We start from the raw sequence: 19,343 nt of genomic DNA, 5'->3' as shown, positions 1-19,343 counted from the left end.
AATATACTTTTACACCCAAGGACTTTGTTTAAATTTTAAAACTCTATGAATTTTAGCTACTCTCAATCCTTCTCTCAAAAACTGTTTTAAGCTTCTCTGATGCAAAACATATCCCTCTTTATCATAGAATGTTGTTAATAACTTTTCTGTTGATTTGCCTTTCATATTAAAACTTTTATGAAAATCACTGAACCATTCTTTCTTTGGGGTTTTTCTCACATGCAAAAGGAAGGTCTTTATGCTTATTATGAAGACCACTCAGGTACCTTAAATCAACTTCAAAATAATAACCTTCTTCTTCGTCATTCAATTCCTCTTGAGAAGAAATAACAATATTCATCAAAGCCTTTTCATAATCCTTTTCTTCCACCCACTCTAATTTACCATAAGTCAGAGATTGAGACATTGCCCATCCATACAAATTATTAGCATCAAAATACATCAAATAATTACTATCTTTTTCACTCTCATAATTTGGAAGATATTTATTATTTTCTTTAGCATATCTTTTTGAACATACTTGTAATATTCCACCTCTCTTGGACTTCTCAATCATCAAAATCATATCAACATCACTGATTAAATCTATATCTTGTTTTGTCATTTTCAACATTGCACTCCAAGCTAAACCAGGAGCTGTGAAATAGTGGGCAGGATCTATTCCATAACAATTTTTATGATGACAGAGTGATCTAAAAGCTTCAAACACATCAGCCAACAATAAAACATCTGTTTTTAGATATAAATCATGATATTCTCCAAGGTTCTTTATCTTAAATATTTTCCATATTTCTTGTGCGTGTTTATATTCCTTATCACTTATCTCTTCTTCATAAAGGTTATTATAGAAACTTTCTTTTGAAGGAAGTTGTGTTTCTTTAAATCTCATAAATGAATCCATGTAATCAAAAGGATAAATTCCCTTACTTGTAAGAATTTTCTCTTTACTTTGAATTTCATTCCTTGTTTGAATTTCCTCTCTCGTAAGAATTCCTTCTTTGATCAGAATTTCATCTTTAATCTGAATTTCCTCTTTAGTTAGAATTTCATTTATTGTTCGAATTTTCTTTAAAATTAGAATTTCATCTTCAGTTAGAATTTCTTCATTAATTTCCTCATTAATTCGAATTTCCTCTTTACTTTGAATTCTCTCTTTAATCTGAATTTCCTCTTTAGTGAGAATTTCCTCTTTTGGAAAGAATGAATTAAGATTTGGAAAAGAGTCCGTGGAGCTTAGATTTTATGCGAGGTCGGCTAGTGGTGTTCCCATAAACTTGTAAGAATCTAGAAACCTAATATGAGTTAAAGGTTTTGTGAATATCATTTTTGTAAATGAAATATACTTTTGACTTGTGTTTGTTATGGCAGAAATATTCCCTGGTGTTTTTGAAAGTTCATTTATAAATTGATGTGTATCATAGTTGGCGCTGTTGTGAAGAAAGACTGGAATAAAAGAAGGTAATTTATAATTAAGATTACAACAGGAATGAGCAGGACCTCTATATTTACCAGTAAGATGACAATGATCCCTAACTTTAGACTCCTTAATTTCCCCCTCACAAATATGACAGATATTGTTCTTTCTAAATTCTAATTTTTCTTCTTTGGTTAATTTCATTGGTTCATTTGTTTCTTTCATTAATTTAGTGAGTCTTATACAATCCTTTTCTAATCGTTTTACAAACTCTTGTGAAGCTTTTTTTCCACTATAATGTTCAAGTTTGTTATACTTTTCTCCAACAGATGATTTGATATAATAACAGAAACCACAAGGAATATGTTTTTGATATTTATTTGTATATGATTCTTTTGGATGAGGAGAAGCAGAATTTATCTTTTTAAGGATACACTCAAAATCAGCGTATATCACAAATGGGTGCATGATAGATTTATTATAATCTTCAAAAGAAATCTTTTCACCAGGTTTAGGCATTGTAATTACAGCTGATTTATGATTACTACAATATTTTGAATATTGTTCTAATCGTTCTTTTGTATGAAATGAATTAAGACATCGCTTACAAGGATATATTTTGTTTGCTCTTCTGAATACCTGAAAAGAGATTAATCTTGAAAAATTATTGATGTATGTGTAATGTGAATTATTTCCAACACTAAAATATAAAAGATCAATGTGTGTTTCTTCATTTTTATAGTTGTTTGAAATTTTTAATATTTGAACTTTGTTTGTATCCGTTAATCCATATACATTAATAGAAAGATTATTCTTTTTCTCAAATTTAGGAATATCTGTTAGTGGCATTGGGAATTTAAAATCTTTAATGTCCAAGGTATTCTCATATTTCATATATTGTTTTACTCTTTCTGAATTACATTTTGGTGGATGAAAGTGAGCAAGAACAGACCAGAGAAAACATTTATTATCATTGTTCTTAATATTAACAACTGCCTTCTTTAGTTTTATTTCTTTTGGTAATTCAATATAAGAAGAAGCTTTAACAGGGTTTGATTTTAGAATGTGTATATCTAAAAAGATGATTTTTTAAATATTGAATCCACTTCCTACCACTGTATTATCAACATCCTCCTCTTGTTTTGATAGTTCTTCATAAACCCCACTATTTAAAAAATCTTGAAATGATGTTATAAAATGAAGATCGGTTCTCATATAAGGAGTTTCTTCTTCATCTTTTCTTTTCATATTCATTTTCACTCCCATATTAAACTTTAAAGTTTTCATTTCTTTTAATGTCTTTTTAATAACTTTTTCAACATCAGGTTTCACTATTTCAATTGATTCAGCAATTGATGATGGACCAGGTTCTCCAAATTGAAAAATCCTTATTTTTATATGCCCTTTAAATGCCCCATCAGTGTTTTCAATATGATAGTCTCCCTTTACTTTAAACTCATTTTTCTTGTGTTTTTGTGATTGAAGATGTTTATTATAACTTCTCTTCAAAATATCCTTTGAACAGATATCACAATGTTTTCTTTCCAACTCAAGAGGAGATATTTTATGAAATAGATTAAATGTGTGTTTGTTGGTTCGGAGGTGTTTTCTATAATGTTTATATTTGTGATTACAAACATCGCAGTATGTTGTATTCACCATATTTATATAATAAATCTTTGCTTAAACTAAAATTTTCTTGATGAAAATTTCGTTTATTTTACAGGTGAATCTGTGCTTAAAACCATTTTATCCTCCAACTTTTTCACTTAATAAATACAATGTTTCAAGACACAAAAGACAAGTTTCAATCAATCTCTGCATTTGTTAAAGATACTGAGAAATATGTCAAGGATGTAAAATTGAACAAAGATAAATATAACAACTATTGGATAAAAACAATTATGGTAAATAATATGAGTTCTTCAATTTCCTTCAGTGGAAGGGCTTTTAGTATACCTGGTAGAACATCAATTAAAGTGTCTCTAACAAAAGTTTCTCCTCTCCTTCTGGTAATATATTCAAAACTAGAAAAAGCAATGAAACAAGAAAAAGTATCAAAAAACAAAAACCTTATGGATGAAGCTTTAGAAAGAAAAGATAAGACCATCTGTAATATGCAAGGAGAAATTTGTGTTTTTTTCAACAACCCTAAAGATGTAAATCCTGATGAAATAAAGGATGTAAATATATCAGGTGAAATGACATTTCGTTCAATAGTAGTTCACGATCATTTTAAAATTACCTTTAATATAAAAAATGTTGTCGTTGAATCTGGTAATGAAAAAAAGTATATCGATATCGATGGTAATATTATTAAATATGAGTCAATATACAACTGAAAGTATCGATGAATTTCAGTTTAAGTAAAGTTTTACTTTATAAATATGCTAGACTTTCCTGATTCTCCATATGACAAATTTGAGAATTGTCCTGCGTGTGAAAGACGGGGATTAAACACAAAGTCAAAAGCCTATAAACAATGTATATTCTGTGATTATCTTCTAATTTATGATAATACAAAATATAAAAAGGAAAATATTTCTTTTAGATTTACACCAAAAATGAATTACTTTGCAAGATTGATTAGAGAAATGAATGTAAAGTATGAGGCTGATAACACACCATTCCTTACAAGGGAAGAAACTGAACATATAAGAGAAATGTTCAAAGGATTGTTGTTATATATTATTCATGGATGTGATTTTCAGGGAAATATCAACACAAGATATGTAGTAAAAAGAAATTTGAGGATTACATGAAGCACACGACTGAAAAATATAAATATATTGTTGTGAAACAAGATGAGATATTAAGGGATATATTTTTTGTTTTATGAACAATTACATATATAAATGACAACTATTATTGTAAATCTTGTGGGTAAATCTGCTTCTGGAAAAAAACTTTTATAAATCAAGGTTCTTGTGTAGTACAAATGAGAATATTGTAAATTTACTTAAAAAACACCCCGTGATACGCATTGTATCAACAACAACTACAGCAATAAGACCTGGAGAAGTAAAAGGTGAAGATTATCACTATATTTCAGTGGAGGAACATATGCAATTGAGGAATGAAGGTCAAATATTTGAGGAGGTTTCTCTTGGTACAACAAAATATTCACATTGAAAGAGTGAGTTAAGGAAACTAAAATCTGGTGGTCTTGGGATATTAGAAACTAATCCAGAAGGAACGAGACAAATTATTAAACATCTGAGCGGAGTGAAGATTTTATCATTTGGTTTTGATGTTGATGAAGAAACTCAACGCAAACGTATGAAAAGCAGAGATGCAAGTATTAGTGAAGAAGAAATTACAACTCGCATTAATGTTAATAAAGAATTTGATGAAATATTTAAAGAAAAGGATTTATTTGAACACATCTACTTGAATGATGAAGAAAAGGAAAATTTCCCTGTTGATCTTTACAATTCATTAAATGATATTTTACAATAAATAAATGGATGCAAAAGAAAGAGCAAGAAGATTTAAGGAACATCAAGAGTTGGTTTCAAAAGTTGTAAAACAACAGGAAGACATAAAGAAGAAACGCAGACAGAAATTAACGGGAGAAGAAGCATTTGAAAGAAAACAAGAGAAATTTTTTAAACCACTTTAAAAACTTCCCAAGAAAAAATGAAAGATATTTCCACAGTTCCCACAGTATAATATACTCCTAAAAAACTTAAAATGTTAAAAGATTTTGATCAAATGACGGAGGAAGAATTAGAGCATTTAGGAGAATTAGAATATGATGATGAAGGTTTATTTCAACAACTGGAAGAGATTAATCGACCCCCTGATTATATTGTGAATGCTCTTCAAAACAAGGAATATTCAGCGGATTCAAAAACCAAAGCAGGACTCATTCCAACAGAACAACAAGCAATATTTCATCTTGTTCAAGAAAAGGTATTGATATTTAATGATGAATTAAGGTTCTTAGGTTCTGCTCAACCCCCTGTTAAACGAATTCCGAGATTAATGTTTCTTCTCACAAAAGATGGAAGACAAGGTTCAACTGTGAGGGATGAATCAAAGTATATTGATAAACCATTGGATATGAAAAATAATGATGATAAGTATATATTGATCAGCTAAACACTCTAAATTATAGGGTTAGTATTTCTGGTGAAAGTAGGAAAAATGAGAAGGAGAAACACATTATTCAGGCTTTAAGTATCCTTCGTTCAGGTATTAGTTTTCTTCCAAATGACCCATCGCAATTAGTTAATAGACTGTTATTGTTGTTAGGTAGTAAGAAGGCTGGAAATAACAATTGTTTTAATGAAGCATCAGCCATTTTAGACCAGTTGATGAACATTAAAATAATTAATAAATCTCAATATAAAGACATTTTATCTCATATTAAATAAGATGAGAAGCACAATCCTGAGTTTTAATTTCACAACAAGCGACCACACATCTTCATTCCCATTCCCACTACAACTTGACGCAACAAAAGAATATGAGGCATCTTTATTGTCCATTGAAACTTATAATACCTTATTTAATATAACTGATAAAAATGACAAGTTTATTTATAATCCCGGAAGTGGATACAAAACGATAACAGTCTCACCCGGAGCATATGAGATTTCTCAAATATCTTCTGAAATTGCTCGTCTTATGAAAGAACAGGGTGATGAACCAAAAAATATTGTTATAGACATTCAAAAACATAGTTCAAAATCAACGATTAAAGTTAAAAATAACTGCAAGGTTGATTTCACAATTGATAATTCATTTAGAGAGTGATTGGGTTTCTCCTCAAAAAAGATTGAAACTAATGGGACGTTTTACAGTGATAATGTCATTCAAATATCCTCAGGAATAAATTCGGTGTTAATTCACTGTGATTTGATTGATGGTGCTTATAATGATGGAAAAAAAACAAATACAATATTTTCATTCAGTGCATACTCAACCCCAATTGGTTATAAATTCAATATGGAACCCAAAAATTTGGTTTATCTACCTGTGTCAGGAAAAACCATACACAGAGTAAATTTTAGGATAACCGACCAAGATAATCGTATGATTTCTTTTAATGGAGAAGTTATATCCATCAGAATTCACCTACGTGAAGTTTTCCAATAAATAAATACGATGGTTATTGTGAGGAAACACGAGTTGGGAAAATATAAAATAATTACAGGGGATGGGATGTTCCTTTCCCCATACTACAAGGGTGTAGGTATGTATCTTGGTCGAGGATACTATAAACCTAAGAGACAAAGGGGTGTTGGACATCAATTTAGAGGAGATGGGATAATTGATACTCTCATGGGTATTGGTTCAACTATTCTTAAACATAAAGATCTAATTGGTTCAACTGCTTCTGCTGTGGGAAATGTAGCAGGTGCTGTAAAGAGTATAAAAGATGCTCAGAAGGAATCTCATAAATTACAAGCAATAAAAGAAATTAAGAAAGGCAAAACTCAGTTGTCCCCCCAAGAACGACAGAAAATAATTCAAATACTTGGATCAGGGTTTCAAAAGTTTTAACATCTTTTTTCCTAAATAAATACAAGTATGGAAGCAATTGATAGTATCTATGATTTGGATGATACTATTATTATCTCAAACTCCACTAAAAAAGAAGATTACTTCAAGGTAAATGCAATAACTGGAACAGACTGGAATACGAATGGTCCAAAAAGTTTTGAAATAAATAATCAACAAACCTATTTGAATCTCTCCGAAAGTTACTTGTTGTGTAAATTTAAATTCACTAAAGCTGGGAATAACACAAACGCTACACTTGTAAATGATTTCTTCTGGAAAATGTTTGATAGTGTGCGTTTGTAGATTGAAACACAAGAAGTTGAAGCGGTTGATTATGTATCTGCTGTATCTGAAATGATGAAATTTACACTCTATACATTCAGTGATAGAATGGGAAAGGGGTCTGTCGAAGGTTTTATTCCTGATATGTCAACGGGAACAAACACAGACCCTGGATATACTCAAAGGAAAGGAGCGTATATTGATGATACAAAAGCAGAAAATAGTTTTACTGTGGCAGTTCCTCTTAAAGTATATTTGGATTTTGTGATCATGATAAAGTTCTGTATGGTCTTAAAATTAGATTTCAACTACAAAGGAATGATAATGAAAATCGATTGCTTTTTGGTGTTGGTAGTGCTTTTGGTGAACAGAATAAATTTGTCATTGAGGAAATGAGTTGGTATATCAGTGAATATACTCCTAATCTTAAAACAGAAGAGATGTTGAATAGAAGACTTAACTCAAAGAAACCACTCAGTGTATCATACCTCAAAAGAAGATGTCACCACGTTAAACTCAATCAAACTACTTACACGTGGAATTTGGGTGTTCTGGAAGGAAAGCCACGATATCTGTGGATCATTTTTAAAAAGCCAGATGGCGATACTGCGACTGATAAGAATAATGCATTGAGTGATAATGCTAAGGTGAAACAACTTCGCGTTTCTCTAGATGGAACATTTTATCCACGAGATAGATTGGAAATTAATTGGGAAAAAAAATGATTTTGCTGAAGCATACAAGTCTTACCAAAAGGTGTGTGAAAGTAATGGAAATTAAGAACCTATTTTGGATATGACAGCATTTAAAAGTTTGTATACAATTATGCATTTGACCTGAGCGCTCAAAAGGAAACTATAAAGTCTAATCGAGTGGATACTTCCCTATACATTGAAAGAGGAGAGAGTGAAGAAGTTGATACATATTGTTTGCTTTTGGAAGAAATAGAATTACAGATTAATACAGATAATGGTGTGATGATTAGTCTCACGTAATTTTTTGTTAAATAAATGAGTGGCAAAGTACCAACTGGGGTATATGTTAATCAAATCAATCTTCATAAACTATCATCTTGTGTTCAAAATCAAAGGCCTTGTACGATTAACGTTAATACAATTCAGAGAAAAGGAGCAGTAAGAATTGATGTTTTGCTCACAAGAGAACAGGTTAAAATCTTGAATGGCACTGGCTCACTTAAAATTAAAATGACAAAACCAATGTTGAAAAAATATTCAATAAGAGAGACGAGTGGAGGATTTCTCCCATTTCTAATTCCATTATTTGCTGGTTTAAGTGCGGTTGGAGCATTGACGGGTGGTATTTCAACAGCGGTGAAAACTGCCAACGAAAGGAAGGCTCAACTCCAGGCTCAAAAAGAATTGGAAAGACATAACAAAGAGTTGGAGAAACAAATTAGTGGAAGTGGTGTAATTGTAGATTTTGCTGAAAAACTTGAAGGTCTACCTGATAAAGCGAGATTGTTAGTTGGAGATATGCTTTCTTCTATAGCACAAGCAGGTGTAAAATTAACGAAAAGAGGTAATGGATTATATCTTTCTAATAAATAAATGAGCATTGATGAGTGGTTTAAAGAATTTGGAAAGAATACAACATCAAATTTACAACTTGTCAAATATTGTAAGAAATTAAAAATTCATCATGTGGTTATTTGTATGAGAGATGAATTAACAAATGTGCCAAAACATACAAAGAATATTATTATGAACTTAGAAGATAATAATGGGAACGGTTCTCATTGGGTTTGTATTTTTAATAGTCAAGACAAATATTATTTTGATAGTTTTGGTCTTCCACCACCTGTTGAAGTCATAAAATTCTTACAGAATGGTGTTTATCAAACATTTCAAGTCCAATAATTAAATTCCAAGTGTTGTGGTCAATTATGTCGATATGTGTTATTTCAACTCAACAAAAATAAAAATTTTTATGATATTATTTTTAATCTAATATAAATGACTTATTTTTTGTAAAGATGGTTCTATCTTTGGTTTATCTCAAGAACTGGATATTGACTTATCAAATTATTACACAAAGGCACAGGCTGAACGACATAAATATAATATAACCAAAAATATTAACATGGAAAATGCTTATAAATTAAAAAATTATCCAAGCCCGACTGACCCGAATGACTTGGTGAGATTAAGCGATTTATCACAATATATATCTTTAAATAAAACGGCCGTGTATTCCAAAGATACAGAAGTGTTGATATTATCTCCAGGTCATACAGAATTCACAGTTCGAATTAAAATAAATTTTTATAAAGAAGGGCGTATCGTTTGTATGAGAATATAACAATGGTGGTATGATATGAATGATTTAGGGTATAATTGGTCATTTAAAATTAACCTAGAAGACCTGGAACAATTAAATCAGTCTCGTAAGGAAGAATATTATCCACTTGGTGTCGAGAATGAGTTTTGTGGGGCCACGATTAGTAAACAACAAATAAAAGAATTTAATAAGGGTAAATATAATAATGGTTTTGCCCTTGTTTATATCATGAAAACAGAAAAAACAAGATTATATATAATAAGTAAGGAAATACAAAATGATTTAACTATGGGAAGATGGGGAGGTGTTTCGTGCCATAATATTATTCTAACATATATTTCTAATACATAAATGACAGCAAGAAGGCTTCAAGAAAATTATAATTTCTGTATCCAAGCATACCTTCAAGAAAAGGGTATTCGGTATTTTAATAAATATGTTCTACAACATAAGAATGAGGTATTTTCAATATGAGATTGGCATTATGCTGATGTTGATAAACCGACAACTTTAGATTTAATTAGAATGTTAAATAATGAAAAAATTATAAAGTTAAGAAAAGGTAAGGCTCTTTTAGAAATACAAAAGAAATTTTATTGGTTTCCTGTTGTAAAAAAATTATTTTGGATACAGGAATAACAAGAAATCCTGATGAATATATGTATGATATTCTATGGGGTGTAAGCGATTCAAGGATAATAAGGGATGAGGAAGGAGTTGAAGAAGAGAGGGAAGAGGAGGAAAAGGAGAAGAGAGAGAAGGAGGAGAGGGAGAAGAAAGAGAAGGAGGAAAAGGAGAAGAGAGAGAAGGAGGAGAGGGAGAAAAAAGAGAAGGAGGAAAAAGAGAAGAGAGAGAAGGAGGAGAGGGAGAAGAGAGAGAAGGAGGAAAAAGAGAAGAGAGAGAAGGAGGAGAGGGAGAAGAGAGAGGAGGAGAGGGAGAAGAGAGAGAAGGAGAGGGAGGAGAGAGAGAAGGAGAGGGAGGAGAGAGAGAAGGAGAGGGAGGAAAGAGCGAGACAAAATAAATATCAAAATATGGAAACCAGTGAGATTAAAAAAAGAGTGGTGGTATTACAGAAAATAACTCAACCCACCGAGGAGGAAAACAAAGAATTGACAAGTCTATTTGAAATATTTTCTACAAGACTATTGACATCGACAAGATATTCATTTGAATTCAAGTTTTTCATTTTTATTTTTTTTTCTTAAATAAATGGAGGAGTGAGTGAAGGCATTTCTAAGGATTCTTTATGTTTTAAAAATTAAGATTCAAATGTGCATGTTGGAAACTAAAAAGGTTTTTGCACTCTGCAGGAATTTTTCACATAAATAAATGAGTTATTGTCTCAAATGTAAAAAGAAAACTAATACTAAAAATATTTCATATATTAAAAGTAAAAATAACAGGGTTATACAAAAAGGTATATGTTCGGTGTGTGGTTCAAAAAAAAATCAATTTATCTCCAAACACAAACGAGGAGGAGATATACAAAAGTTTTTATCAGGAAATAAATTTACAACTACTGGAATACCAGGGGAATTACATCTTCCAGGGTATTCTTTCTGTGGTCCAGGCACAAACTTGGATAAAAGATTAGATGAGGCAGACAATCCTAAATCATGGAGTAAACCCATCAATAGAGTTGATGAAGTGTGCATGAGACATGATATTGATTATGGGAATACCACAACGTTGGAAGAAAAGCATGAAGCCGATAGAGAAATGTTGTATCATTTGTCTCTGATACAAAATCCAACCTTGAGAGAAAAAGTTGATCGGTTCATTGTGAAGAAGATGATCAGTGCTAAATTGAAACTTGGACTTGGAAATTCAAAAAACTTATAGGCTCTAATGATGTCATTAAGACTGAAGAGCAATTAGCTGATGAATTACATAAACCAATATTCACAAAGTTTCAGAGAAGGAAAGTTTATTCCAAGGAAGTAGATTATATCTGGTCTGCTGATTTGATTGAACTCAATAATGATAAAGGGTACAAGTATGCTTTAACCGTTATTGATTTGAGGAGTAGATACACATGGGTTGTACCATTAAAAAACAAAACAGGTAATACTCTTATGTGAGCGTTTCAACAGATATTTAATAAAAGTAAGAGAAAACCTAAAAAAATTGTGGACTGATGAGGGTAGAGAGTTTTATAACAAGACATTTATGAATTTTCTAAAAAATAACAGTATTACAATATACAGTACCTTTAATGAAGGGAAGGCAATTGTTGTTGAACGTTTTATTCGTACCTTAAAAGAGAGATTATATAAAAAATTCACACAACTCGGTTCACAACAATGGTCATCTTTTATTCAGGATATTGTGGATAAGTATAATGACACAGTTCACACGTCAACAAATATGAAACCATCAGAAACATTTCCAAAATTAAAATATGAAAAAGAGATTAATGTCAGAAAACCTAAGTTCAAAGTTGGTGATATCGTAAGAATATATAGGTGGAAATCTCATTTTGAAAAGGGTTATATTAAACGATGGACGAACGAACTTTTTAAAATTGTTGATGTAAGAGATACGGTTCCTTGGACTTATAAGATATATAATTTGGAAGGGGAAGAGATTTTAGGTTCATTTTATTCACAGGAATTACAAAAGACAAAGATATATTGAAATTTTTTGACTCCGCCCCTTTTTGACTCCGCCCACACAAAACCCACCTACATAAACCCCACCCCACACAAACTCCACACAAACCCCACCCCACACAAACCCCACACAAACCCCACCACACACAAACCCCCCACAAGCTCCACACAAGCTCCACCCATATTCATCATATTCACATAATTAGTGATTAGTTAATTAGTTCCCCACACACAACATGTTTATTTAATTAAAAAATTATCCACCCATCCACACAAGCTCCACTCATCCACCCATCCACCCATCCATTTATCCACACAAACCTCATCCACATAATCCTCATCCACATAAGCCTCATCCACATTCACCCCTCCCTCATAAGCCCCACTGAAGCCCCGCCCACATAAACCCTGCCCACATAAACCCTGCCCACATAAACCCCTCCCACACAAGCTCCACCCACATAAACCCTGCCCACACAAACCCCACCGAAGCCCACCCACATAAACCCCACCGAAGCCCTGCCCACACAAGCCCCACCAACATAAATGCCCTCCCACAAGCCCCGCCCACACACGCCCCGCCCACACAAGCCCCGCCCACACACGCCCCGCCCATACAAGCCCCGCCCACATAAACCCCATCCACACAAGCCCCACCCCCCTCATCCCCCCTGTGCACCCCCACCTTTGACCCACCACCTCCCTCATCCCACCCCCACCCTTCCCCACACACACACATGGGGAGGGGAGGGGTGGTATGAGGGGGTGATGGGTCGTTGGGGGAGCGCACCTAGCGGCCCCCCCCCCCCCCTCCCTCCCTCTCCTTCATGTCTTGATTCTCTTTTTGAAATTCAAAATCAAGTAATTGTAAACAAAACAAATATAATTAATCAAAATTGAAAATATTAAATATTCATTTGCGAGAATGTATAATCTTTCCCAGCAATCTTCTTCAGATGTCTTGTGATGTCGAAACTCAGACACCATATTCTGTTTTGAAACAAAAAGTGGATAATAATTAGGTTTTATAAAGATAATTACATGGTAATATGAGTAAGCCTGGTGTTGGTTCTAAGTTCAAGCCTCGTTGACCACTGAATTAACACACCAGGAGGCCGACTCAGCCTGTCATCCTTCCAAGGCCAATAAAATGAATTCCAGTGTACTGACAAAACCGTGTCCAAACTAATGATGCAACCAACATAAGGCGACATTCCAAAGAGAGAGAGAGTGATATTAATAAAAGAATAAATAAACAAATAACTAAATAATAATTCAGAAACATTTACCTCCAGAAAATCATGTGTTGTACCAGATTGCTTCAACAGCTTATGTTGTGTGATCGAGCTGAAAAAAAATAAAATAATGAGTCAAGGGTATAGATGGAGAGACAGACAGAGAGAGGTCGGTAGAAAGAAAGACAGAGAGAGATACAAAGAGACAGACAGGGAGAGATAGAGAGAGATAAACAGACAGGGAAAGAGACACGCACGCACGCACGCACGCACACACGCACACACACACACACACACACACACACACACACACACACACACACACACACACACACACACACACGTGTCTCACCATTGGTTTAATTCATTCGAGATCAGAGGCCGTGATAAGACTTCGTACCAGTCATTATAAATGTTTTTCAATTCTCTTCTAAAATCATTGACCTCTTCAATAAGAGCATTCATTTGATGCCCGTCATCGTGATATGTAAACTCCACTTCTTCCAAGGACCTGCCAGGAAAAAATATCTATTTTCGCATTATCACGATTTAATTTTCATCAATTGCTTCATTGTTCAAAGAGGAAACCATACACAAACTTACCTACTTTGTAGTGAGCTGTTATCTTCATCGGAAGAGAGTGAGTCCATGTTTCAGTTTTTTTTTTACCATTGGTACAAGATGGCAAAAAGATCAGAGGCCGTGATAAGACGTCGTGTCAGTCATTAAAAATGTTTTTCAATTCCCTTCTAAGATGATTGACCTCTTCAATAAGAGCATTAATTTCATGCACCTCGTCGTGATATGTAAATTGCTCTTCTTCCAAGGACCTGCCAAGAAAAAAAATATATATCAGAATTATCACGATTTAATTTATAATCAATTGCTTCATCGTTCAAAGAGGAACCCATACACAGGATTACCAACTTTGTGTTGAGCTGTTTTGTTCTCGGAAGAAAGATCGCTCATGTCTCAGTTGTAAAAATGAAAATCCCGTCTGGCAGAAACTTTGTCTGGCGAATCACTTCTGAGGCAACGATGAGGAGATTGCTTAATCATTGGGTGTGGCCACAGGAAATGACGCTTCGAGCGAGACAGCTTGGAAAATAACTGGGCGATATATTCTCAAATTGTATGAATCATTTTTAAAACATACTTAAAATGCCCTAAAATGATTTTGATTAAACTTATGTTTAAAACCTGTTCGTGTTCTGAGATAAAATATAAACACGAGGCCTTGTCTCACAGAATAGTTCCTATTTTTTCACAGCATGATTGTCCAAAAAAACTTCCTCATTTTCACAGCACGATCATGTCAAAAAAACACTTCCTCATTTTCATGGCACGAACTGAAAACATTTGAAACAAAACTTTTTTTATGGCGTGGTTTATGCACAAAAATGATTTGCAACCCAGGCGGTGGCCAGATGAGATCATCAAGAGAAGTTTATCATTTCGTAATCGCACAAAAGGGGTATCTTAAAAAATATAAAGATTCAAATGTTTTGTTTTTCAATATTTTAGATGGGGATAATTGTGCAAAGAAAATTAAACTATTGAAGGAATTTGAGAATGAACAAATCTTTGTAGGTTCAATGAGTGAGCTAAACAATATGCATCGGTTATTTGATAAAGAGTGTCCCGAGGCTTAGACGTTTCAGATATTTCTTTAGAATCACCTTTAACAAATCGTTATCTTATTGCATGGGTTATTTGAAAAAAAAGTATCCCCAGGTTAAAAGGGGAGACAAAGAAATATACCTTGGGATAAAAATGGGGTTTATTTTTAGGGAAAAAAAAAAATGAATCGCTGAAAATCCCCCATTCATTTACATGGGGAAAAGTGAGCCAGAACCAGTATATTCACCCTACATATATATATATATATATATATATATATATATATATATATATATATATATATATATATATATATATATATATATATATATATATATATATATATATATATACATGACTGTTTTTACAGCCGTTTTTCCATGCTGTGCAGTGGTTTGGCTTTTTCTTGAGGCAATGTTTTATGGCCGGATGCCCTTCCTGACGCCAACCCTGGTCGCCGCTTACGACACACAGGGATATGGTACACCTATTCTCACTGGGGCATACACCGGGACCAGTACACTGGCACTCATTTCGCCGACCTTGGAAGGATGACAGGCTGAGTCAACCCCCTGGTGTATTAATTCAGTGGCCAAACGGGGCTTGAACTCAGGACCTTTTGGATCCCAAGCCGCTGCCCTAACCACTGCGCCAACACCAGGTGTGTGTGTGTGTGTGTGTGTGTGTGTGTGTGTGTATATATATATATATATATATATATATATATATATATATATATATATATATATATATATATATATATATATATATATATATATATATATATATATATATATATATATATATATATATATATATATATATATATATATATATATATATACACACTCCTGAACCCAACAAAGAATTCTATTATCGGACCAGGTAAATGTCCCACATACCGAAGTCTTCCTTGAGGCCCAGTCACACCTTGACGTTTTAGCCAGCGATGGCAACATATTAAAATTTACGTGCTTTGAACGCAATTTGAACGCAACGCAACGTGCTTTGAACCAATTCTTTACGTAGTCCCAACACACATCGACGTATGTAGACGTATTCCAATGAAGTCTTCCGGTCGACAAAAAAAATAAATGAACGTGTTTCTAACTTACAACTGCCATATAATGACGTGTTCCCAGCGATTTTGGGAATTAGTATATAAAAATGGTGTTCATAAAAGGGGAACCCAACAGTGTTTTCGAGTCCTTTTTAAGTTGATGTCCATGTCAGCAGTAACAGTAACAGTATCAGTATCAGTATCAGTATTAGTATTCGTAGTAGTTTGTTCATGTTGGCAGTAGTAGGTGAGTGTGAGGGGCAGGGTGTGGGTTATGATGGATCCTCCTTGCGTCCGCGTGTCCACGGGTAGGAGACATCTTTTCACCATTGTTCGAAGTTCTTCGCGGCTAATTTTTTATGGGGCTTTTTCAACAATGAGCTATAGCTTGTTTTTACGATTTAGGTCTATTCATAATGGGTTGGACAAATGCACAATGAACTAATAAATAATGTGCATAGAGCGCTTCGATAACTTATAGATACGGTATACCAACGAATAATTGTCGTGTAGCCGGCGTTCACAAACTATGCCCAACGATAGCCTAACTTATCCATATTGTGCGGCAGTTTATCTTTGCCGGTGACATGGGGTTTGCGATTCATAGGCTGCCACTCAACGATTTCAATGGCTACATCTCCACTATTGAAAGTAGACGCTTGCGCTCAACAATTGGATTTTTTTTACACTCAACGACTTTTAAACGGTACCACTCAACTATTTTCATTGTTTACAATGAACGATTTAAATTGCTGTCACTCGCCTTTGTTTTTTGACGCTGGGGTTTGGAAATTTGAAGCGTTTCTTCTGAACGTGTTAAAACACTCAAACTCGACTATTTTAAATAGATGCTGCCGATGGACAATTGGAATCATAGCCAAGCTAGACATCGAAGTGTGAACATCCTCGTCATGCCGAAGAAAGTTTGAAGAAAGCTGCAAATAAGTGTCCTGGCCGTGGCCGTGGACGCTGACGCAAGGACGATCCATTATACCGAAGTCTTTCAGCCTATGCGTAACTTGAAAGTAACATCTGTCGACGTGAGGCAACGATCGCGTAACGTGCCAACAACACGTTAATCATAGGTTAAGGCCCGGTCACACCTTGACGTTTTAGCCAGCGATGGCAACGTATTAAAATGTATCTAAAACGCTGGCTTACGTTGAACTTTTGATGTTTTTTTTAAAGATTCGGACGTATTCATAGCGACTTGGTTTTATGTATAACGCATTGGTAATGGACACAGAACGTTTCGTTGTGTTATCGATAACTTATACCAACGAATGCTGAACCTGTTGTTGGCCTACACAACCTATGCCCAACGATAGTCTAACTTTGGCATAGCGCGTTGCATGCATTGCCGACGATGTCGTGACGTAGCCTATTAAAAGGCTGACGCACAACGATTCGAATCATAACTGCCGTAGAAATGGAAGTGTCAACATCGCGGTCACACCTTGGCAATCTTGCCAGCGTATGCCGACCTAAGAAAAATGTGTCTAAAACGTTGGGGCACGTCAAATACGGTATGAGTAAGTTTGGTATACGTGAGTAGAACGCTAAAGTACGCTATCATACGTCATAGTAAGTAGAGTACGTCAAGAAATTTTAAACATGTTCAAAATTTTTTGACGTACTCGGCGTATGACACACGTTCCACATGCGATGGGGATAAGTTTTACACACGATATGTGGACGCTTACACACGTCCACAAAGGCTACTTATAAGCTACTCATAAGTCGAAACACGTCGCGGTAATGTCTTTTTTACGCGAAACTTATTTCTAACTTATGTTTGACGTGCTTTGAACCAATTCTTTACGTAGTCCCAACACACATCGACGTATGTAGACGTATTCCAATGACGTCTTCCGGTCGACAAAAAAAATAAATTAACGTGTTTCTAGCTTACAACTGCCATATAAAGACGTGTTCCCAGCGGTTTTGGGAATTGGTATATAAAAATGGTGTTCATAAAAGGGGAACCCAACAGTGTTTTAGAGTCCTTTTTGAGTCGATGTCCATGTCAGCAGTAACAGTATCAGTATCAGTATCAGTATCAGTATCAGTATTAGTATTAGTATTAGTATTAGTAGTAGTTTGTTCTTGTTGGCAGTAGTAGGTGAGTGTGAGGGTGTGGGTTATGATGGATCGTCCTTGCGTTTAACGATTTAACGATTTAAATGATAAACTCAACAATTTAAATGGCTGCATCTCCACTATTGAAAGTATATGCTTGCGCTCAACAATTGGATTTTTTTTACACTCAACGACTTTTAAACGGTACCACTCAGCTAGTTTCATTGTTTACAATGAACGATTTAAATTGCTGTCACTCGCCTTTGTTTTTTGACGCTGGCGCTCGGAAATTTTAATCGTTTCTATTGAACGTGTTAAATTGCTCAAACCCTACTATTGAAAGTAGACACTTGCGCTCAACAATTGGATTATTTTTGACACTCAACGACTTTTAAACGGTACCACTCAGCTATTTTCATTGTTTATAATGAACGATTTAAATTGCTCTCACTCGCCTTTGTTTTTTGATGCTGGGGTTTGGAAATTTAAAGAGTTTCTTCTGAACGTGTTAAAACGCTCAAACTCGACTATTTTATATAGACGCTGCCGATGGACAATTGGAATCATAGCCAAGCTAGACATCGAAGTGTGAACATCCTCGTCATGCCGAAGAAAAGTTTGAAGAATGCTGCAAATAAGTGTCCTGGCCGTGGCAGTGGACGCTGACGCAAGGACGATCCATTATACCGACGTCTTTCAGCCTATGAGTAACTTAAAAGCAACGATCGCGTAACGTGCCAACAACACGTTAATCATAGGTTAGAAATAAGTTTCGGGTACGCTAAACATTACCTCGGCATGTCTCAACTTATGATTAACTTACAAGTAGCATGTGTTGACGTCTGTCAACGATCGCAGACCATGCATACAACTTGTGGCCAGCGTAGCGGAACGTGTGAGTCATATGCCGGCATACGTCGTGAAATTTCAAGCATGAAAAAATTTGAGGACAACCAAAAAGTACAACGTTTAAAGCCAACGTACAATGACGTATGGCAGTGTTTTTCAGCGTGCTCTCAATGTTATCAAAACTTATCCATGACGTATTCAGCGTGTGCCAGCGTTTTAGAAAAAAAATTCAAAAATCGGCATACGTTGGCTAAAACGTCAAGGTGTGACCGGGCCTTTAGAAATAAGTTTCGGGTACGCTAAACATTACCTCGGCGTGTCTCAACTTATGATTAACTTACAAGTAGCATGTGTTGACGTCTGTCAACGATCGCAGACCGTGC

At 34.4% G+C, this 19,343-nt stretch overlaps 1 long non-coding RNA gene across 1 annotated transcript; it reads right to left on the bottom strand.

Annotated features, from left to right (window-relative positions):
* Positions 1-12,932: 12,932 nt before the first annotated feature.
* Positions 12,933-13,809, bottom strand: LOC147024082 (uncharacterized). Its single transcript, XR_015059770.1, has 3 exons — positions 13,705-13,809; positions 13,407-13,464; positions 12,933-13,107 (listed from the first exon to the last, which is right to left on the bottom strand). It is a non-coding gene; the product is annotated as an uncharacterized LOC147024082 (long non-coding RNA).
* Positions 13,810-19,343: the final 5,534 nt, after the last annotated feature.

This window comes from Eptatretus burgeri, chromosome 7 (genome assembly GCF_056783735.1).
Source record: "Eptatretus burgeri isolate ZD-2024b chromosome 7, Ebu_testis_v1, whole genome shotgun sequence".
Taxonomy (NCBI): Eukaryota; Metazoa; Chordata; class Myxini; order Myxiniformes; family Myxinidae; genus Eptatretus; species Eptatretus burgeri.
The sequence above is the reverse complement of the archived record's forward strand: the minus strand, read 5'-3'. Positions and strand labels throughout refer to the sequence as shown.